We start from the raw sequence: 17079 nt of genomic DNA on the forward strand, positions 1-17079 counted from the left end.
AAAGAGACACAGAGGTCTCAGGGGCCTTAGGTTGTTGTAGGGGAGAGCAACCTGTCCACAGATCCTCAGAGGCCATGGCTAGAATGGCCACATGGTTATGAATGTGGGCCTGGAGTCAGACAGCTGTGAGTTCATGCCCTGGCTCTGCCATGTGCTAGCTGTGTGCCCCTGGGTAAGTTACTCAACCTCTCTGAGACTCAGCTTTCATATGTTGGAGGGGGGAAAAAAGATTAAAAATCTCCATCTCCTGGGATTGTCATGCCTGCCAAATGAGCTAATGGCTGGTGGGTCCTTTGTGAATCATGAGCTGTGCAGGTGTGTGGGGAAGTTCCAAGAGGCTGGGACTACAGGGTCGGGACCACGCCTGGAATGGGCTGAGCCTCTGATGTGCATCCAGATGTGCACGTGGTATCTGGAAGCGGATGGGAAGAGCACTCTGGGCAAAAGAGAGCAAGAGGCCCTGGCTCAGAACCAAGTGGCAAGATGCCGTCCACTGCTTGCTGCCATCACCCTGGCAGTGTGGAAGGACTTCCTGACCGGATGCTGGGACAGGTAGAGATCCAGAGAGAGGAAATTTCCCTCCTAAGGTGAGGCAGAGCCTAGAAACCCAGACATTCCATCTCAAGTCCTCAGCCACCATCCTACTGCCAATAATAACCTGCAATTAGACAGCACTTACTCTGTGCCGGGCACTGCTCTGAACACTTTTACATACATTGGCTCATTTCAATTCCCCATAAGTATGTGGGCTCCATACCATGATTATCATCCCTAGCTTCCAGATGAGGACACTGAGGCACAGAGGTTAAGTAACTTACTCAAGTCCAACAGCAAATAAACAGCAGGGCCAGGACCTAAAGCCAGGCTGTCTGACCCTGGATTAAACCCCTGGCTGAAACTTCCTCTGTTGAAAGACCTAAGATGGTTTCTGTTTTCCTGACTGCATTTTGATGGACACAGGCGCCATCTGTGCAATGGGGAGACTGGAGGGGTCCTCGGAGCGCTTCAGCATGAATAACCCTTCCCATTCTGATGGCAGCCACCTCTGCCTGATCCCAGGCCCTCCCCTAGGTGCACCATCGTGCCAGGTGTCAGGGTCCCAAGCAAGTGTGTGGTTACCTCGCTTTCAGTGGTCTTGAAGGAGAGGCTGTGAGCTGGGTGGGGAGTGAGAAGGAGACTGAAACTGCAGCCAGGAGCCAGGCGATCTCTGATGTGGGCTGCAGAACAGGTGCGCCCGAGGTAGGCAGGGCAGGCTGAAGCCAGTCTGATCAGCAGAAGAGCCCAGAGGTTAGCCCGTTCTCCAGAGCCCCACATGCCTATCCCCACATGCAGACACATGCACACCCCCCCAGCCCACTCCCGTCATGCACCTGGACACATACATGCTCACACGTACTCACCACCCCCACTCCTGGCTGCAGTTACACACACACACAGAGACATCAGTAAATATGAACACCCCAGACACACACAGAAGCTGCTCCACACACTGTAATACCTTGTTCCTCCAGATATATGTGCGAGAATACAGGCACACAGACACGTGACCTGTGGCAAACATGGGTGTACCTTTCAGAGAGGCTTGGGAGGGATGGCTCCAGCCCAGCCCACAGCACTCCTCCTCTCCGATCTCTCCTTGAGTCTCTGGGGGACGAAGACACTTACTGAAAGGAAAAATGCCTCCAGCAAATGCCACCCACTTGTTGGCAGCTCAGCCTCCTTTTCTGGCCTCTGCCATTCAGGGCATGAGCTGGTGTGAAAGCGCCAAGTTTCTGCTTGGAAACATGCAAGTGGGGGAGGGGAGGAGGCAAAAGAACATCTTTAAAAAATGAAGATAAAGTCTAAAGACAATAGCCAACGTTCTGAGTCTGTGTGAGCTTGGAGTGCTAGGGTGGAGAGCAGGAAAAACGCAGGGGACGTAGAAGCCTCTCTGGGCCATGAGTCAGGCGTGTTGGCGCAAATATGAACTTTGCCGCAAACTTGCTGTGTCACCCTGGGGAGTCGCTCCTGTTTCTGAGTTTGGTTTTCCTCTCAGCACAAGGGTTAAGAGCATGAACTCTGGAGCCAGAAGGCTTCAGCTTGAAATCAGGCTCTGTCTGTTAGCTGTGTGACCTTGGGCAAGTTATTTAACCTCTCTGTGCCTCAATTTTTACATATATAAGGGGGATGATAACATCTACCTCACAGCATGGTCTTGAGGGTCAAATGATGCATGTAACGCTCTGAGAATAAGTGCCTGCATTATAGTGAGCACCACACAAGCGGCATCTGTTGCTGTTGCTATTTCTGTTGTAAAATGGTGATGCGAACATCTACTGCACAGCATTGTGGGAGGAATACACGAGACGGTGGCTTAGCAAGGGCTCTGTAGGCTTTAGTGATAAGAGAACATGTTCAATCTGCAGCTGACCCAGTATGACTCGCTGGATTCGGGGTCTGGGATGGGGCTAGAGGCTTGGCCTGAGCAGAAAGAGCTCCACGGAACATCTCAGGGCTTCCCGGGGCCCTGCATGTGTTCGGTGGCCAGCTCAAGTCACTCCTATGCTCCCCAGCAATGATGATAACTCCATGGCCCTGCCCACCCCGCTTTTTATAGCATGCAAAACCCATCCTAGCTTCTCTTCCATTTGATTAGTTTGAGCTTGCCTAGATAGCCTTCCGGTTGGTTCCCTGCCTCTGCCCTTGCCCGCTTCAGACTCCCCCACTGAGGAGCCCGAGAGATCCTCTCACGACACAGGTTGAGACCCTCCCAAGGCTCCTCACCTCACTCAGAGTAAAAGCTATGGTCCCTGCACTGGCCTCCAAACCTCCTGCAATCCGACCCTCAGCGTCTCCAGCCCCTTGCTCACTGGACTTTAGCCATGCTGGTCTCTTCTGGCTGTTCTCAAACTGTGACAGGCATGCTCCCACCTCACAGCCTTTGCACAGACTATTCCCTCTGTCTAGAATGATCCTCTCCTAGATAGCTACATGGTTAATTCTCTCACCTCTTTGAAGTCTTTGCTCCAATATCACCTTCTCAATGAGGTCTACCCTGACCACTTTAAGCAATTCTGCATCCTCCCCCTCGCTCTAGCATCCCTAATCTCTGGTACTTTTCTACTTTGATTTTTCTAAAATATGTACCACCTTCTAACATGCCGTATAATTTAACTTATTATATCATTGTTTACGGTTCATCTCCTCCTGCTCCACTGTTAGCTCCAGGAGGAAACTAGGTTTTGTTCACTGATGATCCCCAGTGTCTAAAACTGTACCTGGTGCACAGTAGGACCATGATGAATTTTGCTGAATGAACACAGCTTTTTTGAGCTCCCTTGTCTGCAGTGAGGATGCTGGGTGGGATGTGTGAGCCTGGAGGTGGGGAAGAAGTAGAGGCTGCTGGACTCTACTGGCTTCCTGGGACCTGGTACCAAGCCTAGCAGAGTCCAGGCTCCATGACTATTTCTTAAGTGAACGGTTAAATGCACAAGCCATTGCAATATCTGCCAACTTGATTGGAGGTGGGGGAAGAGGAATCATCCAAAGATAACACCCTCAGCGTGAGCCTGGGGAACCAAGAAAATTAATGGAAATCTTCCCAAGTGCTGGAATCAGAAACCCAGAGAACATTTCACACACCTTCAGATGTCAGCTCAAACATCGCTTCCTCTTGAAGGTCTTTTCCTGCTCCCCTAGATTAAACCGGGTCCACTTGACTGATTCTCCCACAACCCCCTGAACTTGGCCTTCTGAGTACTGACCTCACTTGGACTTACTGCATCTCCATGGCCTAAAAGAGTGTCACAGGCCTCAGGCAAGCTCTCCAATTGGATCTCCATGATCCCCCTCCCTCTCCTCCTCTTCTTCCTCTTTCCCCTCCTCTTTTTATCTCCTTTCCTCCTGTCCCTCCCCTCCCCCTCGCCTGCTTCTTTTACCACTGCTCCTCCTACTCCACCTCCTCCCACTCCACCTCCTCCCACTCCGGTCATCAGAAGCTGAGTATTCAGGGAACTTCGGTCGATGGTTTGGATTAAACCACAGGAACAGAAGGATGACCTGACCTGCAGGGCGGGGGTGGTGTGGGAAGCGGGATAACTTATACAAGAATTTGGCCCCAATTCACCTGAAACTGGAGACTGCTGCATCTGAGCTACAGGCACTGGGAACCGGGTTTGGAGTTCATGAGCCCAAAGCCACACAAGTCACAGCCTCCCAACTGCCACATAAACCTAGTAACCCACAGCATAGCCCCACCGCACACCGGCACCATGACACCCAAGTCTCCAAGCAGCCAAGTGTGAAAGCCACCCCCCACAGTACCACCACCTCAGCACCCACAACAATCATAGCACCCACCAGATCCCAGACCACTGGCACACCACACATCTCAGCCACAGCATGAGCGGGCCTGGGCCACAATGACACCTACCATGCACGCCACCCCCACAGCATGGCAGTCCTCCAACCTCTGGCACACAACACACAGAGTAAGTGCTCGGTGCTTGTACAGCCCAGTGACAGCCCAACAAACACCCCTGTGGCACCCAGCAGTTTCCGACACAGTGACACAACACATACATCACCACTACCCCCATTCACCCACCCCCACTACACACACACTCTGAAAAGAGAAGAAGAGCTTTCTCTTCTCACCCACCTTCCTTCCCTCACCAGGTCTTGGCCACTGGGCCATGCCAGGCCTGCCTTAGGACCCTGCCTCCAGAACACAGCTGAGCCGGTGGGTGCCATTTCCTAGAAGGCTGTGGATTTGGCCTCAGCTGATCAAACACATGCTAGGAGGTCCATGTTTGAACTCCGGCTCCAGGGGTGGCTGGTATGTGTTCTCCACCAATGAAGTGCAGGCTGCAGCTGGCTGCTGTGGGACACCCACAGGGAGGGGCTGACTGGCCTGAGCTTTGTGGGTGGGGGCCAAGCAGGGCCCAAGCTGCCGGGGTGGGGGTGGTGGTGAGGGGGCATCCGGAGGTTAGGCTATTTGTGGTGAAAGGAGCACAAGGAGGCATCAGTGGGCAAGGGCCTGAGATAGAAGCTGAGTCATGAGGTAAGAGGAGATGCTGTGGTGGAAAGACGAGGATGGGTGGAGGGGCCCACCCTCAGGAAAAGTGAGAGAAGCAGGGATGGGGAAATGAGGTAGGAGGAGCCAGCGCCAGAGGCTGGCATTAGGACTTGGAAATGAGGCTTTCAAAGAAGAGTGAGAGGCTGGGGACCGGGTTGGCCGGGAACGAAGAACAAAGAAATGGACTTGGAGGCTATGTCATCAGTCTGGAGCATGTGGCCGGCACAGGCATCCTTGCTGCCTGAAAGTGGGGGTGGAGAATTAGACACAGGTCAGGAAGAAGAAGACCCGCTGATGAGAGCTGAAGGTGTGAAAAAGTCGACCATTACGGAGAGACTGAAGGGTGGTAAGGGGATTAAGCCATGCCTACTCTCTTCTGGAAGGGACTGGGGAGCGGGGAAAGAAGACAAATACTTCTTGAACATCTATAGGTGCCAAGTAGTATAGTAGGTACCTTGCATACATTATCTCAATTAATCCTTATAAAATTCTGAAGTGGAGGAAGGTAAAAAGAAAGACATAGAAAACAAACTTATGGTTACCAGGGAAGAAGGGGTTGGGAAGGGATGAACTGGGAATTTGAGATTTGCAGATACTAACTACTATATATAAAATAGATAAACAACAAGGTCCTATTGTATAGCACAGGGAACTATATTCAATACCTTGTAATGGTCTATACTTAAAAAGAATATGAAAATGAATATATGTATGTATGTGTATGAATGAACTATTATGCTGTACGCCAGAAATTGACACAACATTGTAAACTGACTATCACTTCAGTTTAAAAAAATAATAGGGAGAGAAAGCAGTAGTGATAAAAAATTGTGCTACAGATTTGATGGTTGAAATCAGAGGGGGTTTGTGTAGTTTCTTCCTTCGCATATATTGGAAAACTTTAATTATGACATATTAAACCTAAAACCTATCATGAAAAACAAAACACTCTGTGAGGAAGGTCTTCATTTTACAGAGGGAGAAACTGAGGCTCATAGAGGGGTACGACTAGATCTGAAAGTCACACAGTGATTAAGTAATGAAGTTAGGACATGGCCTTGGTTCTGATTCTAAAGCCCACGCTATTTAGGCAACATTCTGTACCTTCTCCCCTTGGCATTGACCATTGCCTTAGCACCCATCCAGTTGCTACAGGAAGCCTATCCCTGATGGGCTTCAGTTGAGAGGCCTTCAGAAATCAGGGAACATGGGGGAAGGCCGTAGCTCAGTGGTAGAGGGTGTGCTAGCAATGCATGAGGTCCTGGGTTCAACCTCCAATACCTCCATTAAATAAATTAAATAAGTAAGCTTAATTACCTTTCCCCCACAAAAAAAATTAAAAAAAAAAAAAGACAAATCAGGGAACTGAGGGAGAGGGGGAAGGAAAACTGAAGGGGAGGTAAGAGCTCCCAGAGTCTGTGGGAGAAAGCAGATTCCTCCTGGGAACTGTGAGCCTTGTCCCTCCCTGTTTCCTTCCTCTCCTTCTTACCACAGCCTGGCTGGGGGATGGGAATCATAAAGGGCGGCCTCTTGGCAGATGCAGGGGCAGATGCAGGGCTGGAGGCAGTGCCACAGAGGCCCACATCCTGGGTCACCTCCCACTCAGAACCACAAGGAATCTGGACGAGAATGCCAACATTTCTTGAAACCACCAGATTGCATGGCCTCTTCCCTTCCCAAACCTCCTCTTCTCATCTCTTCAGCATTTGCTTCTGAGACGGAACTCCAGGGTTCAGCAGACAAATCTACCTCCTCTCCCTGTCTTGCAAGCCAAAGCATCAGACTCCTGACCTACTAAAATCATCATGTCCATCCCCCTGCCTTTAGGCATGATTCATGTAGGCAAACAGGGGTCTCTCTTTTGTTTTGCACTAGCTCAAAGATAGAACATTCCATAGCCTTCCTCAGATAAGTTTTCAGTGTAGCATTCTTCACCATTACGATGATCTTCCTCATACCTAACTTTAGTTCCTGGTGCCAAGTCTTTGTGGTTTTGACTTCAGTGGATATGGGGAAAGTCACTGCCTTAATTATGACTCTCCCAACAACAAATGAGACCCGGGGACTCAGTTACTATTCTGGAAACCAACAGCTGTATAGTGTCTTTGTTGGTTGCTCCAATGTTTAAATTCCTCAGAAATAGTGAAGGATGGAAGATAAGGAAAGCTAAGATGGAGAGTATTGGAAGGAAAGTCCAGAATAATATAGAAAACAATAGACTTGGTGAGGAGCCCTATTAGACTCTTGGCTATCATAATTGTCATCACTGTCATTATTGTCAGCTGTTGCAGTCTTCATCACCATCACCACTGCCACTGCCATCTCCGCCCTTATTGCCATGTTTATTGCTATCACAGCCATCAGCATCACCAACCTCACCATCACCTCCACTACCACTTTCACCACCACTGCCTCCACCATTATTCTCAACATCACTAACACCTCCAACAATCACCACCTGCAATATCACAAGGACCGCATCTACCATCATCACCACCTTCACCACCACCATCACTACCTCTACATTCCTATCTCCACTTCCATCATCATCATCACTGTTATTACCATCTCAACAACCATCATCATCCTCCTCCTCACCGCCATTTCTATCCCTAACAAAACCATCACCACTTGTGCCATCACTATCATCACCTCTATCATCACCAGCTCTGATGTCATTCTCACCGGCACCTTCATCACCACCAGCACCACCCATGCTATTATTATTATAACACTTTCATTACCACCATTGACACTGTCACAATCTTCATTGGCAGTAATATTCTGATCACCACCACCACCACTATTTTTATCATTAAGGAAATGTATTGTGTTCTATGCCTTCAAGGGACCCACAGACAATCGGTAGGTACTCAGGCAGAAAGTAAAGAGGATAAGGATGGAGACCAAAAGTGTGGGAATTTTGAAGTCCCCAGATGTCCATCTCAACTGTGGCCAAAGAAGTATTCTCATTCAAGGGTGCAGGTCTATCCTGGACAGTGTGGGGAAGTGGGACAGGACTTCAGACTTACAGTAGCAGATGGTAAGGGCAGCCAGCCACTGACTCCCAGAGTTCATGGCAGGTCAGTCCCAGATGAGCCTCAGAAGCGATCAGGAGCCAGACCAGGCCAAGTTAGATGGTCCCCAGAGAGACAGAAGCCAAAGGAGAGGGCATGGGGGTAGGCTGAAAAGACTGTGGAGTATAGCTATGGAGCTATAGGGTTTCTGGCTCCTAGACTTGGTCCTTGGTTCAGGAGCAGCTCTTCCCCATATCCAGGTGTCCCTGGATCACCTTGGAGTTTTGGTCACTTTCCACGTTCTCAACAGCAGGCCCAGTCACTAGAGCATGGAACAGCCCTAGGACCAGCCCCTATGATTCACTGAGAGGCTGCAACACCTGGCCTAAAGGAGATTCCACCAGGCCCAGGAGAGGGAGGAAGTGGCTTCCCAGTGCCACTGCCTCCCTCTCCCTGGCCCTCTCCTCCAGAGCCTCCTGTTCTCTCTCTCCTTCTCAGACTCATCGCTTCTCTTCCAACCCCTTCTTCCAGTCCCCTCTGCAAACTTGCCACCCTTCCCCATCTTTACTCCAGCCAGCCTCCCAGCATCTGCTCCCTGCTGTCTCTTGCCCAACTACCCAGCCCTCTCCTCCCCTCTCTTGGGTAGGCAGGACTTGGAAATGCGTCAGGTGAGAACCACCAAGTAGGGTCCTGGGAAAGGCTGTTTCTTAAGCTAATAGGATGCCCTGTTGCGGGCTGTTTACTGAATCTCCAGCTAAATTGTCCTTTGCCCACTTTCACACCATGAATCCTTCTGAGAGGGGAAAGGGCTCATTAAGTCAGCAGCTCCATGTGCCCAAGCCTAGGCTTCTCTCAGCTCCCTCCTTGCGTACCTGTGGCCTTTGCTCCTGTTTCCTTCCAGGCAGGCATCCCCAGGGTCTGCCCAACACCTCCAGCCTCTCCCATCAGGTTTTCCTTCACCCAGTCTGCCCCACACTGGCAAGTACCCGCACATGCTTACACTCCCCACATGGCACAGATGCCCTGGACAGTCAAGCTCTACACATACCAATTATCATCAGCATCACCAATGATAATCTTCCGTTGTACACTTACCATGTGCCAGGTCACATGCTAGGACTTGCACATCTCATGTTCTCTATGTCCCTGTGAATTTGGCATTTGCACCCCATCTCTTTCTCCTGATGAGGAAACTGGGACTTAGATAAATTCAGGGATCCATATACTACCATCCAAAATGTGCAGAGCTGGGATTCAAACCCAGGTAAGTCTGATTGCAGAGCTTGTGCCTTGAACTCCAAAGAACTGCACCCTCCTACTTGCACCCACTCCTATGTAGACTCACACAGTGGCATGCCACGCACTCATGCTGACGTGCTAAGCACACATGGTACACAAGCTCACAGAGTACACACTCCACACCCAAAGTGCACGCAATTCATACACTACACACACATGGAAAACCCTCCTAGGAAGAACACACCTACTCAACCGACTCATTCGATAAACACTGATTGAATATCTACTGTATGCCCGCCTGACTACCTCTGTCCAGTGTCAGGCACTGTAGTCACCCAAGAGAGGAAGAAAAAGAACAGTCCTGAGTGCTTACTAAATGCCAGACTGTATGTCAAAAGGAGCCCATGGTCAGAGGAGCACACATGAGCCTGCAGTTACACGTGCATGTGCACATGCACATACACACACACTCACTCTGGCTAGAGTCAGTCCTGTGGGTCTGCCAGTCCTGGGGCCCTGAGACCCAGGGCAGAGAGAGGAGACAGGGATAGTATCTGATATAGGTACCAAGGGATGTGAAGAGGCCAGAGGTGACAGAGCCCACTGAAATGAAATCTCAAGACTCCTAGACTGCACAAGCTGGGAGGAAAGGACCTTGAAGGTCTTCAGCGCCTGCCCCTACCAAAGAGTTATATTTGTTAACAGGGGAGATCTAGACTGGGAAATACTGTGTCCTGCCAGCCTTCCCAGGCTCTGGAGCCCAAGCTACCTCTCTGGGCCCTAGGGATCCTGGGTGAACATCTCTGAGCATTCCCACGCTCTCCCATCACTTCTGGCCTGACTTTGCTCTACTTAGCTCCCCAGTAAGGGAAATGGACAGGAAATTAAAGATAACTAAGCAGTTTGAGAGGATTAAGGATAAGGGAGAGCAACATAATTACGTCAGAGTTGCTACTGGACAGGAGAGCAGACCAAAGGCAATGTAAATGGCCTAAACCAGCCCATTGCAAGAACAAGAGAAAGGCCAGCAAACAGATAACCATCCTGAGCATGGGACAGAAACATTAATCACCCAGCAAGGCTGCCACCCCAGCCCGGCCAACGATGGCAATGGATAGAAAAGCCAGAGAAGGGTCTTGATGGGCTCACATAGGGCAAAGACACTGCTCTGTGCTGGCTGACCTGACAGAGCCTCTGACACAGGGGGAGAGGATGTCCCTGGGCTCTGTGGCTGACATCCCTTGGCCAGGGAGCTAAGCTGGCCCCTTCCATATCCTGGAGGAAGCACTTTGAGTCCAAGGACTCCAAGCACGGGAGAATCCCTGCTCAGTGTCATGTACTAGAAACTTCCCTGGACTGGGAGTCAACAGGCCTGGGTTCCACACCCAATCCTGTACCATCCTAGCTGTGCAGCCTTAGGCAAGTCGTTTCCCCTCTCTAGACTTGTACCCCCATTTTTCCAATGAATAGGCTTTTAGAAGAATGAAATGCAATGAAATAATAACAATGGCTCACATGTATTGAGCAATTCCTCTATGAACTAGCACAGAGGTTGGCAGATATTTTCTGTAAGGGACCAGGGAATACAGTCTCTGTTGCAATCCCTCAAGTCTGCTGTTGTAGCACAAAAGCAGTCTGAGATGATGGGTAGGCAAATAAACCTGGCTGGGTTCCAATAAAACTTTATTTACAAAAAACAAGCAGACAGCCATATGTGGCCTGCAGGTCATAGTTCACTGGCCTTTAAACTGAAAACTGAACTAACTGCTTTATTTACATGATCTCATTTGATCCTCAAACAACCCTGAAAGTATTACCCCCATTTGTCAGATGGGGAAATTGAGGCACAGAGAAGTTAAGCAACTTGCCCAATATCATACAGCTGGAAAGTGGCAGAGCCTGTCTTTGAACCCAATCAGATCAGCTCCTGAATCTGTGGTCTTAGCCTTTGTAGCACATGGCCTCTCTGGAGAGGAACAACAGTCAGTATTACAGTAACACTGATCACTGCTTGCATTTCCATAGGACTTACACGTTCACAAAAGAGTTATCAGAAACATCAGCCCTTCTACCCTGAGGCGTCATGACCAGAACACCCTGGTATGTCACAATCAGTTGCACAGTGTATCAAGTCATTTGTTGCTAATAATAGGTTTTTTAAAATGATTTACTGCTGCTTTAATAAACTAGACTTGACCCAATGTTATTGCTCTAATAACATGCCTCTCATTCACTTGTATTCAGATATGTTTTCTGGGAAGAGAGCAAAAGGACTGGAGTTCCAGCCGCCTTGCCAGGAATGCCTGGGGAGGAGGGCAGTCAGAGGTTCGCTGTCTGTCAATCACTCAGAGAGAAGCAAGGAGCAGGCGAAGAATGGCTTGTCATCAAGGCCCGGGCAGTCAGGATAATTATTCCCATTGGACAGCTGAAGAAATTGAGGCTTACAGAGATGTAGCGAGGAGCCTGAGGTCACACAGCTAGAATGTCAGACAGATGCTGTTGTGAATGGTAAGAGTCAAGTGTTACATTAGAGAAAAAGGCAAGGAGCAAGACAGAATGGCTTTAAATGCCTGCCTCTAGCACTTACTCTGGGACCAGAATCTCTCTCTCTTTGGGCCTCAGTTTCCATATCTGTAAGATGGGGATAGAGACAGTGCCACATGTGCCAAGGTCTGTTGTGAGGATCAAATGAGAGACGAAGGACCATCTGAGGCTGCTGGGTTCTTTAGCCTGGACAAAAGAGAAGTCTCCTTGAGAAGAAAGGGGGTGAGAACTCACCTTTAAGAAGTGTATACTCTGTGCCAGGAAAATCCGCAAATTTAGCTCGAAACACCCTCCCAAAGACTCGGAAGTGAGAAGAGCTATCTTCATTTAACAGATAAGGAAACTGAGTCTTGAGGTCATCTGGCTGGTAAGATCGAGGTAGACCGAGCGGGAGTCCAGATTGGTCTGTGAGTCCAGAGTGCTCTGAGCTTTGGTAGCCGTCGATCAGGCAGGTAGAGCACCAGATGGGACAGCAGAGGGGCTCATACAGTCACAGATATTTCTTGAGCATCTGCTAAGTGCCAGACATTGTTCTTGGCACTGAGGATACAGCCCAGGACAACAACATCAAAAAGGCCCTACCCCCATGGAGTCAAAACTCTAAAGGGCGTCTACACACACTGTGAGATTTCTCCCATTTTGTGGGGCCATTCCAACTCTGCCATGATCCCAGGCCAAGTGTCCGCTCCCTTCCTCAGTTTACCTCCAAAACTCTTCCCAAGGAAAAAAGAAAGGAGCGCTGTCTACCCCAAGCCCTCACCCCACCAAACCATGGCATCCTGAGTGGCTGCCAGCACGGCCAAGAACAAAGGTTGGATGAGACATCGTGTGCCTCATCCCAGGATGTGGGGGCGCAAGACACCATCCTGCCCTAGACCTGACCCTGGTGAGCTGTCCTTGGGAACAATGGTTCAGAGGCGTCTCCCCCAAGACTCCCACCAAGGATGGGAAGTAGGGCTTGGGACAGCCTGTCCTGGGCATTGTTTAGAAGGCACGTTTCCTGGCTGAGTCGACAGTCAGAGTCCCTTGGGGACTGGAGTGGGCCCAGGAGGGCCTGCATCTTTCCTCCTGTCCTACAGAACAAAGTCGCTATTTCTACTAGTATCTTCCTGCCCTCGGAGGAGGCTGCCGGGCTGCAGAGCTGAACTCTACTTCCTCTGGCCTGGGCCACAGGCTTGCACCCACCCACACTGCAACACAAGAGTTGCTGCCGTGAGCCAAGAGGCTGAGAGGCTCAGACCCACCCACAGTGAGCACTGGCCATTTCTCACACATGCTGAAGGCTGGCAAACGCCAGGAGTTGGGATGGTGGGAATCCTCAACAGGTCGGACTATGGGCAGTTTACTGGCAGGACAGTCCTCCCACAGTGTGTCCAGGAAGCTTACGCCTATAACAGCTTGGTAAGGCAGAAGTCAGCTAGGCAGGGCTCTGACAGCTGGCCAGGCAGGTGATCTGCCAACCTGCTCTCTAGCGGCCAGGTAAGAAGCCCACCCTGCACTCACATGAGGCTTGAGTTGGGGTGATGGACACAAGCCCGAGGTGAACACTGAGGAGGGGGGAATACCAAGGCATCCAGGCAACCAAGAGAAAGCACTAAACCCTCAGCAATGCAAAGAACTCACCCCCCACCCCCTGCCCCACCCCACCCTGTGCCTTTGATCACACACAGGCCAGCCCTGGCCCTGCCTTCCACATGTCCACATTTCTTCTGTCCCCCTCTCCCCGCTGCCTCTCAGCACATCTGGGAAGGGAAGGGCGCTGGGCCTTTGGGCCTCACCTCTGTGTGAACCTCTTTTGATCACACCAGACACAGGGAGAGAGGGGAGGAGTAGGGAGAGAGGGGAGGAGTAGGGAGAGAGGAGAGGATTGAGAAGAGAAATTCTCCCTTTCTTTGCCCCTCTGGACATGGCTCACTGAGGCTCAGAAAGGTCAAGCTGCTTGCTCAAGGTCCTCCAGCAAAATATGCAACTACCATTCTGAGCCCTGACCTTCCCTGGGCCGAGGCCTCAAGGAATCCCATCATATCAAGTGGAAAGGACTGGGGAATGTGCCCCCGGATGACAGAAAAGCAGAGGGCCACCTGTTTCTTCTTCTCCATTCTAGACATGTAGATAAATATAACACCCCTCCTGTTATGGCCCTTGACTGTTTACAGAGTGCTTTCCACTTGTCCCTCCATTTTATCCTCCCTGCAGCTCTGGAAGGAGGAGATTAGTCTTCTCCCCATTGGATAGATGAGCAAACTGAGGCTCATTCAGGCCGAGTGACTTGCTTGGCCAAGGCCACTCAGCCAGGAAGAGGTGGCACCAGGATTTTCAGTCAGGCCTATGGCCCCTAGAGACCATGAGTGGTCCCTCCATTTTCAGTGGAAAACTCTAAGGCTGTAAGTGAAAAGGTCTGGCCTGTTGCAAACAGAGTTTGAGCTTCTAACCAAATAGGTACTTATTACCGGGCTGGTTCCTAGGGGACTGTCATGTTAGACAGCTGATGCCCACCTGCCAGGTCTCCCAGCAACTCCCAGCCCTGACATCTTGCCTGTAGTACCCCTAGCCCCCAGAGGCTCCTGGACTCAGGCTGCCCTTCAGCTCAGCCTGTGGCATGGCTCAGGGGCTGGGGGTGGGCCGTTGCTGGGGAGGGAAGCCTGAGTCATCCCCAGGCCAGGAAGCACAATGTTTGGCAGGGTTCCTGGGCTCAGCTAAGGAAGGAGCAGGAGCATTGAGTTACAGAGGCCACCTAGGGCAGGGGAGAGGCTGTGGGGAAAGGGGTATTGGTGAGTCCATGGAGATGGGGGACCCACAGCAAACCGAGGTCCACAGGCTCCAGTGAGGGGAAGGACCCAAAGAACTCTGGGGGCACCTGACAGGGGCGGGGCACAGATTGGCCAGGGGGACCTCTACCCTGTCCGGTCCTCCTTCCCAAGCCAAGGCCCATGCTCCCAGCAGAGCTGTGTGACAGCTGGGGCCCTTCAAGGGGAGGGATCCCCTCAACCCCACCAGGGGAGGATGCCACCTCCCTCTGCCTCCACCACCTCTTCCCACCCTGTCCTTGGCCACCAGTGTTTCATAATATACTGCCTCTTGGCTGGCTGTTTACTTAGGAATCAAAAACATCAAGTTTCAAATTTATTCCCACAGCTCTTGCTCTCACCTCACAGCAGACTGGGCCAGTCCAAACTGCTCCTTGAGCTCCAAGCCCGCAGACTTGACAGCTGGCTCAATATGTCCTCTAGGGTGACCCTCCCCGATACCTCCAGCTCAACTGGGCCTAATCTAAACTCATAGCTTCCCAGCCCCCAAGATAACATCCATCCTCCATCTCCAGGGTGAATGTCACCACCCAACAGCCAGGCATCATTCTCGAAGGTACCCCTCTCCTTTCTTCCTTCCTTCCTTCCTTCCTTCCTTCCTTCCTTCCTTCCTTCCTTCCTTCCTTCCTTCCTCTGGGGTTTCTTGACCACGTGCTATAGCTGGGCACAGAGCTGGGAGCCAGTGACGAGCAAGTTAGTCATGATTCCCACCTTCCCACAGCTGACTGAAAAATCCTGGTCCAGGTTACTGAGGACCGAGATGGGAGCAGTCCGAGGTGTTAAGGGAGCTGATAAGGTGGGGTGCAGGACCTCTCAGAAAGCTGAGGCCCGAACAGTGAGAAGGCCAGAGCCCAGCGTGTGGGGTTGTCAGGGAGGGGGAAGGGGGGCAGGGAGGGTGCGCGCTGGAGTGTTCCAGGTGGTGAGGAACCCATGCCAAGGGCAGGGGTCAGGGAGAGCGTGCAGCTCTCGGGTGACTAAAAGAAGCCATGTAGACCATGCCTGCGAGGAGATGAAGTCAGAGAAATGGCTAGGCACCAGGGCCCCTGGGACTCGTATGGCCACTGCAAAGAGTTCTGACTTTATTCTAAAAGCCACCAGGAGCCATTAGCAGGCTTTAAGCTGGAGAGTGAAACTCTGATGGGAATTTCTAAGATAGCCCAGTCAGCCTCACTGGGCTATCTTTGACATTCAAGTCATGTAGTTCCACCATGGCTCTCTGTCACCTTTGATGCCTTCTGTCATCAACCTCCTGGGCCTGCACCCAGACCATTGCACTGGCCTCCAGATGGTATCTTGTCTTCAGGTCTTGGCCCCTCCCATGCCCCAATCCAGCTTCCAACTGTGAGGGAAAAAAATGTTATGTCTGTCAAATTGGATCATATCACTTAACAGCTTCAAGTACATCCATAGTTCCCCATGGATTTCAGGGTAAAGTCAGGTTTCTCATCTGGGTGAACACACAGACCTCCCCACTCAGCACACCCACCCTCCTGCCCCAGCTCCATCATCCCTGGCCTGCTCACACCCTATGTTCTATCCACAAGGCCCAATGTGGCAGGCCCCAGCCATGGCAAGCCTCTGGGCATTTGCCGCCACTTCTCCTCCCACTTGATTCCTCTTCTCTGTCTTCTGTGATTTCTCCCTCATGCTTCATGGTCTGACTCCAATGTCACCTGCTTGTCATTCCCCAGCCCCCTTCCCTGGTCCTCACCAAAGCAGGGCAGTCAGCATCTCACTCTGGTGCTCTTGGGAAACTTGCTGGTCATTTTTAGATCGCTCTTGCCAGGGTTGACTCTGTGCAGCATGAATCTGCCTCTCAGCTTCATTCTGCTGGTGCATCCCCTCCACCCCTCTGACAACGGCTTCCCAGTTTAGGCCCCGGGAATCTGCCCCAATGTCCAAATCTGGCCTACCTTACTCGCTTCCTGGCTTACTGACAGACCCTGGCTGAACTATGGCCTCTTTGATCTTGAACCCCAGCAGCTCCCAGGCTGGAGAAGTCTTCCTGGTCCCATGGAAGCCTAGTCTTGCTCTCTCCAGCGTCCCCTCCTCCCAGCTAAGCAGTGTTGTCTAGGCTGGGATCAGGACTTGCATTGCCCAGGAGCAGTGGAGGCTGGTGGGGGCTCTCCCTGGAGAGGAAGGCCCGTACTCTGAGATGGATACCCAGCTCCATCTTTGGGAGGGAAAGCAGGGATCCAGGCTGGGTCAACCCAGTGGAGTCTCTGTTTTAGAGGGAGAGGTTAAGTTTGTCCCATGGTGGAGAAACTCATCTTTCCCTACCCACCCAACGCCTTCCTTTCGCCAGATGGGGAGCCTGCAAAGGCCCAGGGGTTGATTGGATTTAAAAGGTGCAGAGAGCTTCACACACATTCCCTAAACAAGGACCAGCTCAGGAAGCTGTGGGCTCTCGCCCCTC

Source organism: Camelus ferus, chromosome X (assembly GCF_009834535.1).
Source record: "Camelus ferus isolate YT-003-E chromosome X, BCGSAC_Cfer_1.0, whole genome shotgun sequence".
NCBI lineage: Eukaryota > Metazoa > Chordata > Mammalia > Artiodactyla > Camelidae > Camelus > Camelus ferus.